Genomic DNA, 12,773 nt, shown 5'->3' on the forward strand with positions numbered 1-12,773 from the left:
CCAGCCCACGCTTCCTCTAGGGATGTGCTTCTGGACTCATTTGTGGGGTGGAGAGGGTTGAGCAGAATTGTTTGCACAGTTCACTTCTCTCGTTTTTATGTATATTTCTGTGAGGCACATATAGTTGAAGATGTATATAATGCAACTATACTTTGACAGCAGAAATGATACAGCTCAAGGAAAAAGGAAAAGTTGGTGATTTTTCTACATTTAAATGAGGATGATCCCCCCCCACCACCAAGTTTGTTTTAGTTGTCTACCAGATGTTTTCTAAGTCAGGTGTCAGCAAACTGTGAGCTACCCTCTGTTTTTGTACTGCCCATGGACTAAGAATCATTTGTACATTCTTAACTGGTGGGGGGAAAAACTCAGAAGAATAATATTAGTGACACATGAAAATTATATGAAATTCAAGTTTCTGTGTCCATAAATAGTTTTATTGGAACACAGCCACACTAATTCATTTCCAGATTATCTGTGGTTGCTTTCATGCTAAAATGACAGAGTTGAATAATTGCAACAAAGTCTAAAAGATATGATCCAGGCTGTACAGCAAACATTTGCCAACATCTAGAAAGGAAACAAGACCCCTAGAAAGGAGCCTGAAACCAAGAGAAAACATCAAGGGGAAGATATTTTGTTTTCTTTATTATTTTATATCAAAAATGCCAGGGTAGATACTCTATGTTCTAGGATGTATATGATATTAAGAGTGGAGTCACAAATGTTAGGTCTGGGGAAACTGGCACTCATGCTCTGCAAGTGGCAGTGTAACTTGCTATATAACCTTTAAGGCTCAGTTTGGCATCATGTAACCTGTAATTCTGTTGTACATCCCAGTTGGGCCAGGGCAGGCCTGAATGATGTTCCCTTTTCCTCTCAGAAGGATTCTGGTTTGGTGATAAATTATATGGTCATCCTAATAATGTTCTAAAATGTGTACCATTTGACCCAATAAATTTCACTTCTAGTTGAGTCTAAGGAAGTAATTAGAGCTGTCTGCAAGATTTTTGTATAAGAATGTAATAGTCAGTTTGAAATAAGCTCAATGTCCAGCAACAAGGAGTTGATTAAATTCATGTATGTGTTCAATAAATGGTTATTGAGCACTGTTCTTTGATTTGCACAAAGTACCCGCTTTTGTGGTGCTTATGTCCTAGTGGAAATGACATAACCATACAGAGGAAAACTATAGCCATTAAAATTCATGTTTTGGAAGAACAAGTAAAGATATGAGGAAATACTTGTGTTTAATGAGAAAACCCAGTTATGAAACCATGCATAGTAACCTAATTCTGTATAGATTGTTTATATATTTTTTTAAAACTGGAAGGATAGGTATACCAAAGTGTGAATGATAGTGGGATTATAGTTGATGTTTCTTCTATTTGTGCTTTTCTGTATTTCTATTTTTTTTACATTGAAAATTTTTTTGTCTTTTTTTAAAATAAATTTATTTATTTATTTATGGCTGCGTTGGCTTCGTTGCTGCATGCAGGCTTTCCCTGGTTGCGGCGAGTGGGGGCTACCCTTTGTTGTGATGCGGTGGCTTCTCTTGTTACGGAGCACGGGCTCTAGGCGCGCGGGCTTCAGTAGCTGTGGCTCCCAGGCTCTAGAGCGCAGGCTCAGTAGTTGTGGCACATGGGCTTAGTTGCTCCACGGCATGTGGGATCTTCCCGGACCAGGGCTCAAACCCGTGTCCCCTGCATTGGCAGGCGGATTCTTAACCACTGCGCCACCAGGGAAGTCCCTGAGTCATTTTTTAAATAAAGAATACATGCTTGAATTTTTTTTCCAATTAAAAAAAATAGTCCTTTACCTTGTAATTCTGCCTCTACCTGAAATATATTAGAATGCAAATCTAGGAACATCAGCATTGTCTAACAAGAAGAGCTTGTTGGGCTTCCCTGGTGGCGCAGTGGTTGAGAGTCCGCCTGCCGATGCAGGGGACACACGGGTTTGTGCCCCAGTCCAGGAAGATCCCACAGGCCGCGGAGCGGCTGGGCCCGTGAGCCATGGCCGCTGAGCCTGCGCGTCCGGAGCCTGTGCTCCGCAATGGGAGAGGCCACAACAGTGAGAGGCCCGCGTACTACAAAAAAAAAAAAAAAAAAAAAAAGAAGAGCTTGTTGGAGGAAACTATTTTATGTAATAAGATACTATATAACCACTATCAATCACGTTTTAGGGACATATTCAGTAATCAGAAGAAATGCTCAATATGTTAACTGAGAAAAACAGCTTAACAGAATGCACAAGCATTTTACCAGTGCTTTTTGTATGCACAATTTGTATGCACAGAAAAGGCTGGAGGGTTATAATCTTACATCTCCCAAATTTTCTGTCGCCAGCACAAACTGCTCTTGAAGAAGGCCTTTGTGTTGCTTTTTTGGAAGGGGCAGGTAAGGCACACACTGCACTCAGCAGCAGCAGCTTTGTAGTGTCCACTCACCTTTTTAACTGCCCTCATCAGCTCCGTTCCAGTCTGAGGCCCTTTCATTTGGCTAAGATGGATCTCACTACTGCTTCCTTATTATTTCAGTAGAGCCTCTTGCCCGTTTCCAGCACCCTACATCAGATTTTTCCTAAAGCATCCCAGGCCTGCAGTGAGACAGAGATGTGCTGAACAGGACAAACTCAGCAAGACTTGGCTTGCCACGTTCTAATTTTCCCAATTCCTTTTTTACTAAGATAAGCTGGTCTTACCCCTTTTCTGTTTTCCCTTCATCTAAAAGGTTGGTTTATTAGAGTAGGGGAAAAAAATAAAACCCTAATATCCTAGGTAGATTATACTAAGGCAAATTAGAATGGTAATGAGGTGGAAGGGAGCCCGAGGAATGATTACTGATCTCAGTGTGAATGAGGGGCTGGCAGAGCTAGGCAGGAAAGACACCTCACCTGTTTTCTCCTGCTTCGAAGATTACAGTGGAAAAAGCAATGCAAATCTAGTTTCTTAGCCTGCGTAGTAAATTTTTATTGACAATCCTTTTGATCAACTATCCTATCCAAATTTGAGCCCTCATGGAAATGAGTTTGTTGGTTCTCAATTAGTTTTATTGGAAAAACAGATTTCTAAGAAGATGGTATAGACGATGGAAAGTGAAATAGAGTGGTTATCAGGAAAGCTAAATTTTAGTAAAGCTCCAACACTTAGCTGGGTGACCTTGTATAAGTCACTCCACTGAGCCTCAGTTAACCTTTTTGAGCAACCCAGTTTTCTCACGTTTAAGGAGGTTTGACCAAGTAATCCTGTGTTACCTACCAGCTCTGCAATGCTGTTCTTCTAAAATGAGAAATTAATCTCAGAGTTTGGCCTAAACAGCAAGGCTACCCAGTAAGCAGGATTGTTGGTAAGGAAATCAAGTGTTAACCAAGAGAAAGAGGAGGGTAAGGAGGGATTAGGGAAATGCAAATTAAAGCAATGAGACGTAAGTAAATTAGATGTTTGTACCCATCTATTTGGAAAATTTAAGGAGATTTTAACCTCTTGACTGTTCTTTTTACTTCCACCCTATTTCTTAATGGTCAGTATGGCTCTGCTCTCAAAGTATCCAGAGTCTAATCCCTTCTTTTTGCCTGTAGCGCCCTGACCCAGGCCACTATCATCCGTCAACTGGATTATTATTGCAGTAGCCTTCTGACTTCTTCCATGCTTGTCCCCACCTTCTACTCCTATAGTTTATTCATAGTTTATTCTTAACTATGGCCAGAGAGAGGCTGTTAACACCTAAGGCAGCTCATGTCACTCTGGTGCTCAAAACTTTCTAATGTCACTTGTTGCGCTGAGTAAAAGCCAAAGCCCTTTTAGTTGACTACCAGTCCCTCGCCATTCTGGCCCCCCATTTTCTCTTGGTCCTCTCGCCCACTCTGTTCAAGCTACACTGGCCTCCTTGCTGCCCCTCTGAACAGACCAAGCACGTACCTGACCTTTGAGCTGGACTTGCCTTTGCCTAGAACACTCTCTTCTCTGAGATTTGTACTTACTTCCTTCAAGGAAGGCTCAGAATCACCGGGGTGAGGCCTGCCTTCACTATCCTATTCAAAATCTCAACCCCACTGCCATTCCTCATTTTCTTTACCACACTATTTTCCATAGCATTTATGACATAAAACTTCATTATAGGAAATAAGGAAATAATTTCTTTTTAATAGTAATTTCTTTTTTCCTTATTTTTAAGAAATAAGGAAAAAATATTGTTTCCCACCACTAGACTCTAAGTGCCCTGAGGCAGAGGTGTGCCCTAGTTTTCTAGAACAGTGCCTGGCACATAGTAGTTTCTCACTATATATATATTGAATGAATGGATGGATGCCAGTGTTGGTGGGATGTGTGAAAATGAAATTTACATTGATAAAGCTATTATATTATCAATGTTTAGCTAAATTTTGACGCAGCAATTCTAGGTATCTCCCCTATAGAAATGCCTATCAGGGACACAATGATATGTGTAAAAAGATGTTCATTACAGTGTTCAAAATAGTGGAAAACTAGAAACAACCCAAATGTTAATCAGTAGGGAAAGAGTTATTTGAATTATGGTTCATACACACTATGGAATATTAATACTATGGAGCCCTTCACAATAATGTACTGACATGAAAAGTGCTCCAAGGGACTTGCCAGGCAGTCCAGTGGTTAAGACTCTGCGCTTCCACCGCAGGGGACTCTGGTCCAGGAACTAAGATCCCGCACGCCACACAGTGGCCAAAAAAAAAAAGTGCTCCAAGACAGATTGGTTATTGAAAAACATGAAATAGCAAAACTCTATGTACAGTGTATGAATTAAAATGTAAAAAGTAAACAAGACTATTATCTGTATATGCACGTACATGTGTGTAAAGATGGGGGAAAAGATACATCCAAACATAACAGTGGGAAGGAGAGGGGCTGGGCGGTGGTAGAAGGGACTTTTTACTCTATAGGCTTTTGTGAGGTCTGATTTCTTTGTAAGAACATATTTATGTATTATTCATATAATTTTTTTAATTATGCATGGCAAACCCTATAAAGAATTATATGCAGTAATGAAAAATGGAGGAAATACATCTCCAAACTCTCTGGAAGTTTCCTATTATAAATAAGATCGGGTACTGTGTTAAGTGATGCAGAAAGCAGCCAGTTTCAGCTGCTCCCACAAAGGCTTTAGTTCTCGTTTCTGGGTTGGGATTCTCCATGGGCTGACGAGGGAGTGTATGATCCTATCCATCCAGGCAAGAGAATCAGCCTCCGTCACGTTTGTGTCTGTCCTAAGCTCAGCTCGCCACGCCTGGAAACCCTGTTCTACCTCCGCCATGGAAACACCAGCGTGGGCTTTGCTTGCTAGGGCAGCGAACAGTCAGCCTTAAGGTTGAACCGGTTGGCGAGGGCCACAGTCCTCCCCTGAAAATGATTACTGTATTCTAGGGATATGGCTGGCTAGATAGCATTGAAGTCCTCAGGGCCCTAAGATTTATCGTTTATTAGGTGAGGGGAAGAGGGAGGAGAGGTAAAACCTGCTGTTGGGGCACACAGGTGGGTGTTCGTGCGCGTGTACCTTTCCTGGGTTCAGTGTGTGTTCCCTTTTGGTAGATGTTAACTGTCCTGTCTCCAAAGTGAGATTAGGCCTGAAAATGAGCCCAACTGATGGCCGGCTGCTCCCATTTGCTCCCATCAACAGGAATGAAGCACTTCCTGAGAGCCACCAGATAGAGGCCCTAAACGTTTTGCCTTCGTTTTTAAGAGGTGCTCAACACCGAAGGCTCCGATCTCAACAGCTGTAAAAGAGTTAACAAACCGCCTTGCCTGGGTTCTGGCCATGGAAGAGTCTTCTCCTATCTCTGAAGACAACCATGCCGTGTCTGTGTCATTATCCAACTACTCCTGCCTTTGGAGGGGTCACATGGTAGAAGAATTGCCTACAGGAGTTGTAGAAACATCAGTGTTGCTGCTGTCTGTCAAGCAGCAGCCCTTGTTATTTATTAATCCAGCAACTTTATTAAGCATCTATGCAGTGTGAGTCACTGTGTTATGTGAATGCGATGGGCATTGTTCCTGCCCTCAGGTCCTACAGTACGTGGGAAAAATACCTCTGTAAACAGGCAATAAAGTATGCTGTGATGAGCCAAGTGCAAGGTGCAACAGGAGCGGCATGTAACAGAGAGCTGGAAGGGAAAGGCTTCCTACAGGAAGGAACATAAAAGCTGGCAAAGAATGAGCCGGACGTAGCTTCACTACCCTCCTGTGTGGCTAAAGGCCATTTATTATCTCTTTTGTTTCTTTGGTCTTGTGGGAATAAAAGCATCTGGAAAACTTTTGAGGACTTTTTCAAACCTTAATAGTTTATGATTCTGTATGATTCATTCGTTTTGTTCATAGCCCTTAGCAATGTCTGCTATCATGTCCTTTGTTCACTCTATTATATGTGTCCTCCAAAGAACAAGCTCCCTAAGGGCAGGTTCTCATCTGTCTCGTTCACTGATATTTCCCTAACATCTAGAATACTGCTTGGTACATAGCTGCTCAATAAAATACTGTTGGACAACTGAAAATTTTCCAGGCAACCTTTTTTGAGGAGTTTACTGCTTATCCTGAGTGGGAATGTGGCTAGAAAAGGCACTTCCAGCATCATCAACCAAACCCTATCCAAGTGCTCCTCATGCCTTAATCAGGGACCATTCCACTGCAAGACACAAACTTACCAAATTACAAAAAGCATCTGAGGGCAGGAAATGCACAGAGCCTCCCTGAGAACCAGAAGCAGGAAAGACCCGTGGACCACAGCAACTGCCACATTTCCCTCCCTCAACCACCCTCTCTGGTCTTGACTTCCCTCTGCCTGTGTCTGCTTCCTGGGACTGCAGACCCTCTTTGCTGACTTTACTTACACAAAGCTGCCCCCAAGTTGCACCTTAAACCTTCCAGGCTGTTTGCAAGTAGATAATTAACCCCCATCCAGACTGCTGGAGGAGAATCTGCTTGGTATTCTACATGTTCCCCCTGTCCGGTCAGCTGTGGCCAGGGACACAGGGATACTTTGCTCATCAAAATCAAAGGAAGGCTAATGGGTGGAAGGAAAGGAAATGATTAGCAGAAGAAATGATTGGCATCTCTACTGACATTCATTGTACAAATTTCCTTCTAGAATGAAGTGCTGGAGAATGTTAACCCCAGATCACTGGACTCAGAGATAATAGAAGGGGGGGCCTATCCATGGCTGTCCCCAAGCCCCTTCACCAGAGGCTACTCCCAGGGCCTTCCCCAGACAAGATTCATCAGTGCCCCCATGTCACCTCCCCTGCTTATTACCTCTTGGGCTTTGTGAAAAGGTTGGAGATGAGGCATCTGCTGCCCCCGCACCCCCATTGCTTGGGAGACCAGAGGTGATTGAGGCGCTTTCAGCCAGAAAAATATAATTTAAGGGCTTGGCATCTGGCTGGGAACAGAGAGCTATGTTGCCATGGCAATGCCTCGCTTCATTTAACAGCAGCATATCCCTGAGTTTGGTCACATCCACACTCAGGCACATGTAGCTCCCTGTCAGCAGCCCCCGCGATGCGCACACACACACACACACACACACACACACACACACACACACCCTCTGGCAGAAATCCCTCTGCAGAAGCAAAGCCCATTCCTGCGCCTGCCTCCCCATCGTACACACCCAAGCTCATACCCTTTCCTGCAACACCTCGGCCAATCATGTGGACTCCAAAAGCACCCCCAGACAGCACAGAGCCCTCCAGGGAATTTAAAGGGCTACATGAGTGCAGAGCCCCCATACAGGTCCACATGGAAGCCTGCCAGGGTCCATATGCTTTCCTGCATTCCTAACACAGAGCCATATCTCCATCTTCCTTTATAAATCTTTGTGCGTCATCTCCAACCCTTTCATGATGCCCAAGAAGATAAGAGAGAGAGGAACAGTGGTGGCCGGGGCACAAATGCTTCTTTGTTTTCTAGAGAGGAAAGGGGTTAGGCCAAAACCTTGCAGATATTTACCCAGAGGCCCCTAAGCACCTACTGAGGTTCTGTCCCTGCCCCTCCCTTAACTCAGGCAGCAGTGGACAGGATGGATCAGGGCAGGGAGACTTGAAAGCACAAGGATGTTCGTAGCAATGATATTCGTGGCGGTGAACAATCAGAAATAACCTAAATGTCCATTAGTAAGGAACAGGTAAATAAATTTAGAGAAAGAGCAAAGAAAGTATAGCTATTTCACTAGATTCCCGATGATAAGAAATAAATGTAATCAGACTTTGAAATAGCTGTATATGTGAAATAGATGTGCATATTATTACTGAGCTATCAAAATGGATGACAGGATTTTCTGTTCTCTTCTGGATCTCTGCCACTGCTTGCTGATCATTAAGTAATTTTCAGAACCACATTTTCACCCATAAAATGTAATGATTCTCCTTGATGAGGTCTTTAAAAAAAAAAAAAAAGAAGATTGATGATTTCACACTTATACAATATTCCTGCAAAGATGGTTTGGTCCATCGGCACTGATGATTTAATAAAGCAGTGCCCCCAAGGCTAGGAACAACAGGGCAAGCTAAAGAGAAAATAGAAAACCTCAGTCTCAAAATGGCAAGTTTGAAGCATCGTGATTCCCAGCATGTCCTGAGTGAGGGCCTGTTATATGCAGAGCACTGTGCAAAGCATCAAGTTCCCAGGACACAACAGGCATAAGAATAACACTATTAGAAAGATGCCAGGGGTGCCAACCCTAGAGGGAAGAAAGAGGTCACGGGTCACGTGCATGGGATAGGACCACAGACAGATAGAAAGGAAGGATATGAGGGAGGGAACTTCTTCCTCACTCCTGACATTTCCTCCCGGTGAAGGAAGCTTGATTAGTGGAACTTCTGGAACTCTCTCTGCCCCACTGCTCCTCCTGCCCTGGTGAGTAGAGTGGTGAAGAGTGAGTAGAGACTGACTGTTAATTTTGGAAAGAATATTTGGGCATCCTTGACTCGGCCCACATCTTGTCTCCCTTGGGTGTGAGCGCACCTGTTGAGTAAACATTCTTCCCACCTTCTTGCTTTTACTCTTATAGGGCAGGACCCCTCTGCGAGGGGAAGGACTGTCTCCACTCAGTGTTGGGATTGGGTGGGTACGTCTGCTTAAATTCTGGGTCTCAGTATTAGCAGACTCAGTTGGCTAAAGACTGGTCTCTTACTACCAATAAAGGTGATATTTCATCTTGCACGTTTCATTTGTTTTATGTCTTGACTTATGCAAAACCCAGGCAGGAAATAAGAATGCTAACTTTGGGGAACCCCTTGAAGCCTGCAGTAGTTATCCGTTGCTGCATAACAAACTACCACCAAACTCAGTGACTTAAAATGACAAATGTGTATTATCTCACACCGTGTCCCAGGGGCACCTTAGCTGAATGGTCATGAGGCTGCAGGTCAGGGCTGCCTTCGTCTGAAGCTTGTTCAGAGCTAGAGCATCAGCTTCCAGCATGGCTGTTGGCAGGAGGCCTCAGCTCCACCCTACGCAGCCTCTCCACAGGACTGCCTGAGGGCCCCCTTGACACAGCTGAGGGCGTCACCAGAGCAGTTAGAGGAAGTCACAGTGCCTTTATAACCTAGTTTCCGAAGTCGAACACCATCACTTTCTCTGTATTCTTCAGAAAAGAGTCCAGCCCCGAAGGGGAATTGAGCTCCATTTCTCCAGAAGAGTGTCAAAGAACTCGAGATCTTTCTTAAAACCACAGAGTCCTCGACAAAGGAAAAGTGACTCTGCTCTCTCACACAAGAGGCCAGTCAAGAGCTGGAGAAGGAGAAGCAATTCTGCCCACTAGCTTCTGGGCTTCAAGCTGGATATGACGTGGAGAGACAGAAATAACACAAAATCCTTCACTCAGGATCTGGGTGAAACAGGACACATCCTTTGCTCCCTGCTTTAGCCACAATCCTCTCCTCAAGGCCCAACAGAGGTGCCTACCCAGAGCTCTTAACCTCTTTCTAGACTGTGCTCTGAGCACCCAGAATCCCAAAGTTCTCTTCCCAAATGGCCCGAGCCTGCTCCCTGGGCCTTTGCAGTCCTCACCCTCAGGTTCATTTTCCCACCAGTGTATGCACCCCTGGGCCCGCAGGTTACTTGCTGGAGTGTGGACAAAGCTCGGCCATGCAGGCTGGGGTGTCCTCACACATGGTGTGGAGGCGAGGCAGGGACAGGAAGAGAAGGAAGATGGGCTGGGTCAGTTGTATAGATGCATGTATCTATAGATGCATGGAGGTCAAGGTGCCCACAGCATACCAGGGGCGTTCCTTTTCTTCCTAACTTGCCAGTGTGCTTGTCCATAACCTAGCAAGCCTGCCTCAGCCGAAGGGCTGATGTGAGTCAGGATTTGACTGCCTCCGTAGCATCCCTTTTAGGCCAGGGACCAGCAGACTGTCAACAACAGGCAGTGAGGCGCCACTTCTGAGCCCAGGCCTCCCTCTAGTGACCAGTCCGGGGACAACAGCTAGAGGCTCTTGGCCACTTTCCTGAATGGACACCTCTTCCAGAACCTACTTTCCAAAACCCATATCTGATCCTACTGTTCTTTGCTTAGAAACCTCAAATACAAGCAAAATTTCTCAAGCGCCCCACACACCCCTCCATGGGCTTCAAATGAAAAATAAAGCCCAAGCCTTGGGCTTCCCTGGTGGCGCAGCGGTTAAGAATCTGCCTGCCAATGCAGGGGACACGGGTTCGAGCCCTGGTCCAGGAAGATCCCACATGCCGCGGAGCAACTAAGCCCGCAAGCCACAACTACTGAGCCCACGTGCCACAACTAATGAAGCCCACGCGCCTAAAGCCCGTGCTCCGCAACAAGAGAAGCCACGACAATGAGAGGCCCATGCACCACAATGAAGAGTAGCCCCTGCTCGCCACAACCAGAGAAAAGCCCGCGCGCAGCAACGAAGACCCAACACAGCCAAAAATAAATAAATAAATTTATTATTTTTTTTAAAAAAAAAAGCCCAGGTCTCAGCCTGGTTGACAAGGCCCTTCTCAATGTTAAGCGAGCCTACATTTCCAGGACCCGCCTCTGCCCCACCACCACACACACACACACACACACACACACACACACACACACGTACACGCACGCGCACGCACGCGCACACACACCTCCACCCCCGCAACCTCTGCCTCCCACGTGGCACACACACCTGTGCTTAGGTCAGGCCAGAGGGCTTGCTCTTTTCGCACCTGTTCTTTTGCTGGCAATAAACTGCCCATCAAACAAACTCTTACTCCTCCATAGAGACCCACTTCACTCTTCTTTGCGGCTCCCTGGGGGAGAATTCACGACCCCTCAGGGGGTCCCTCTGAGCACTTTTCTATAGAACAATAGCTAATGCTGACTGAGCAGTAATGCCAGTCCCAGCGCTGAGGGCTCTAGAGGCACTATGTCCTTTAATCCTCACTATAACCCCAAAGCCAGGCGCTATGATCATCCGCATTTTACAGACCAGGAAACTGACAGGAAAGGGGTTAAGTCACATTCCCAGGACACATGGACAGCAAGTGAGAGCGGGGCAGCCACAACGCTCTCTTGCGCTCCAAGCCACCTCCTCGACCACGGCTCTCGGACACATGTCCTTGTTTCCTGCCTAAGAGCCTGAGAGAAGCCTGTTCTCTTGTCTCTGGATCTTGAGCATGGGACACGGCCACCCCTGTGACTGGTGCCTGGAAAGCCCTCAGTCTAGTTCCTGAACTAATGGCAGACAGGAAGGGTTGGCTTTGCCTGCCACACTTCTTCTCACTTCTTCTCACTTCCTTTGGTTCTGAATCTTTTTAAAATTTATTTATTTATTTATTTAATTTATTTTTGGCTGCCTTGGGTCTTCGTTGCTGTGCGCAGGCTTTCTCTAGTTGCAGCGAGCAGGGGCTACTCTTTGTTGCAGTGCTGGGGTGTCTCATTGCAGTGGCTTCTCTTGTTGCGGAGCACGGGCTCTAGGCGCACAGGCTTCAGTAGTTGTGGCACATGGGCTCAGTAATTGTGGCTCATGGGCTCTAGAGCGCAGGCTCAGTAGTTGTGGCGCATGGGCTTAGTTGCTCCGCAGCATGTGGGATCTTCTCGGACCAAAGCTTGAACCCGTGTCCCCTGCACTAGCAGGCAGATTCTTAACCACTGTGCCACCAGGGAAGTTCCTGGTTCTGAATCTTGATTCTAAATCTCCCATCTTGTTCCAGACTCAGAGCCGGTCACACATTCTTAACAAGGAAGGGCAGACCCGTGGGCATAGTTTGCAGTGTAAAGATTAAGAATAAGAAACAGGGTGTAACTTTGAGCTATTTGCCAAAACAACTGATCCCTGATTCCCCATCTCTAAATTAATAACCCAAATTGGCGACCTGTCAGGGTTTGTGCTAACACAGCCAGCTGCTCCCACAGGACTCTCTGTGCCCCGGAGGGCTGCCCACAGTCCCTGCTGTCCCCCTTCCCCTGGCGGGACCAGCGTGTGTCATCCCTGCTCCCTCCTTCCTTTCTCCCGACTGCCTGCCTTCTCTGCTCTCTGTCCTCTAATTTAGGCAACGAGCATTAAATTAACACTTTTTTGTCCACCCGAAATACTCAAGTGACTAGGCTGCTATCATTTCTTCCTTTTTTTCTTCAAAATGGAAGTACAGGATCATTTTTTTTCTTCCTGATTATGAAAGTAATACAGTCTTGTGAAAAATGCAAGCATACACGTTTAAAGTGAAAGTGAAAGTTGCCAGCCATCCCACCTGAACAAGATAATCACTGTTTTCAGTTTGGTTTGTAGCATTCCAGATGTGTGTGTGT

The sequence above is a fragment of the Tursiops truncatus genome, chromosome 2, assembly GCF_011762595.2.
Source record: "Tursiops truncatus isolate mTurTru1 chromosome 2, mTurTru1.mat.Y, whole genome shotgun sequence".
NCBI classification, from domain to species: domain Eukaryota; kingdom Metazoa; phylum Chordata; class Mammalia; order Artiodactyla; family Delphinidae; genus Tursiops; species Tursiops truncatus.